Source organism: Oncorhynchus masou, chromosome 23 (assembly GCF_036934945.1).
Source record: "Oncorhynchus masou masou isolate Uvic2021 chromosome 23, UVic_Omas_1.1, whole genome shotgun sequence".
In the NCBI taxonomy this organism is placed as follows: domain Eukaryota; kingdom Metazoa; phylum Chordata; class Actinopteri; order Salmoniformes; family Salmonidae; genus Oncorhynchus; species Oncorhynchus masou.
Window position 1 is genome coordinate 15,486,020 of NC_088234.1, and position 2,674 is coordinate 15,488,693.

Below are 2,674 nucleotides of genomic sequence, written 5' to 3' on the forward strand. Positions count from 1 at the left end.
AAGGGGGTCTCATGGTTGTGAGATTTGAGTGGACCGGAATAAGATGGATAGGAAGTTCCCAGGTGCCGTGCGTCCTCTCCACCGAGCCCACTGGGAGGTTGAGATGAAGGACTGGGTTGGAAATGGATCTGTGGCAACTGAGTCATGACATCTCGCGGGGTGTGTCTCACCCCTGAGAAGGGGTTCTGTGTCCTGGTACACCGTGAGGTGAGTTTCTGGGCCCACACTACTCCCCAACCCTGCCACCACCCTTATGGCCATCGTAACACAAATGAGAAAGGTATGTAGAAGAATAGTTGGACACAGGGCACACTTGGCCCAAATGGCTCTCTTGTCTAATACATGTTCTATGGTAGGTGCTTTAACATTAAAGAAGTTGTGTTTATTTTAAATGTTGTGTCGCCAATCAGGTGACGGCTCACTGGGATATTTGACCTGGCGAAATAGGTCATTTTAGTTGGTGTCATGCATGTCTTTGGCGCTAGCCTTTGACGTATAAGTATGTGAAGAAATGCATTTAGATATTTGACACTATTATTCAAGTGGTTGTTTCACTCATTATATACACTGCTTTAAAGACAAATTTAATATATCCCAGAGTGGCATTTCTTTCATATAAAACTGACATATGGTAAATGGAATTTATCAATGAGCTTCTTTACACTTTACAGGCAAATTTGGGTGTGTGCTTCGGGCGCATTACCTCTACACATACGACCACGTGCCAACCAATGAAATACTCTTCCCTGTCTTCAGCCCTAACTTTATTTCCCCCGCATTCAACCCTGCCAACCACGGCATGATTGTTAGAATCCACACTGTTGCAAACCACTTATGTGGATGATGACACTCATTGCCAGTCCAAGCCTTTTGGGGCAGACTTCTGGTCAGGATCACTTGACTAGTTTTTGATAAATGTGTTATCCAGTTTTAAAAAGGAATAATTATTGTTCCTATTAATGTTTTTTTTGTTTGTAAATGTTTCACGAAATAAAAGCTTTAACTATTTGCCTCCGGCTCCTTATGCTTGCATGTAGAAAACACAAGTCTTTCCCCTGCCAACTAACAAGACTGTATATTACTATTGTGTCGCCTTAATTTCGTTCAACGTGGGATGAGTCTGAAACCATGACTAGTGTTTCAAACATTGCTTCCCTTGTCCTTAATGTCTACCTTTCTCATGTTGTTGGAGGCGGTCTGAAGAAGGGTCCTTGGATCCTCTCTAATGGGGTTGAAACCCAGGGAAGAGCTCAATTGCATCCTCCGCTTCCATTGGATGAGAATGCCAGAGGTCCCTCCCCTCTGACCTCCACCACTGGATTTTGAAAAGGAGAGGTGATTCTAGGGCTATGCACATTTCTCCACATTTCTGTGTGCACTTGCACACCATGTCATAAATGTGTAAGCGTTGGAGGGACAGCATTTCATTACTCATTCCTGGGAGTGTGCAGTGCACACTTCATGAGAACGGAGATATTTATTGGGATGCAGTCCATCGGTGAATCCCAAACCTCACCTCTATCAACTCACACGCAGTAACAAGGTGATGAATAGACCATTCAACTTTGGGATATACTTGTGACTAGAATTATTTGATTAATTTTCCATATTAAAATAGACAGTGTCACATTCAAACAAGCTCAAAGTTAAATATTTTGGGCAGTATTTCATTCAATTATGTGCACCTTTCCATTTTGCGTTAATGGGCCATTCTGCCACTTTCAGCGTTCATCTCCAGCAACAAAAAAAAGCATGTTTCTATGGTTAAAATTGTTTATCATAGTCAAATGTGTGCACAGCTGTGTTATATAATATTGCACTGTGGGCTTCCTATCTTTTGAATTCTCAGTGCAGCTCGAGCAACTTCTCCAAAAGTCAACATATTCAGAGGATTAGACTTGTACAGGAGCCGCACTGGTTGAGAATTGTGGGGTGGTGCCTCCAACATGGATGGTGTTCTGAGTGTGTCACAATGCGACATCGGACTACAACGTCTGTGGATGGTGTTCCGAGCCGTGTCACAATGAGACACCGGACTATAACATCTATGGATGGTGTTCTGAGCCGTGTCACAATGAGAATACGGACTATAACGTCTATGGATGGTGTTCTGAGTGTGTCACAATGAGACACCGGACTATAACGTCTATGGATGGTGTTCTGAGTGTGTCACAATGAGACTCCGGATTATAACGTCTATGGATGGTGTTCTGAGTGTGTCACAATGCGACATCGGACTACAACGTCTGTGGATGGTGTTCCGAGCCGTGTCACAATGAGACACCGGACTATAACATCTATGGATGGTGTTCTGAGCCGTGTCACAATGAGAATACGGACTATAACGTCTATGGATGGTGTTCTGAGTGTGTCACAATGAGACTCCGGATTATAACGTCTATGGATGGTGTTCTGAGTGTGTCACAATGAGACACTGGACTATAACGGCTATGGATCGTGTTCTGAGTGTGTCACAATGAGACACCGGATTATAACGTCTATGGATGGTGTTCTGAGTGTGTCACAATGAGACACAAGACTATAACGTCTATGGATGGTGTTCTGAGTGTGTCGCAATGAGACACCGGATTATAACGTCTATGGATGGTGTTTTGAGCAGTGTCACAATGAGACACAGGATTATAACGTTTATGGAGGTGTTCTGAGTGTGTCA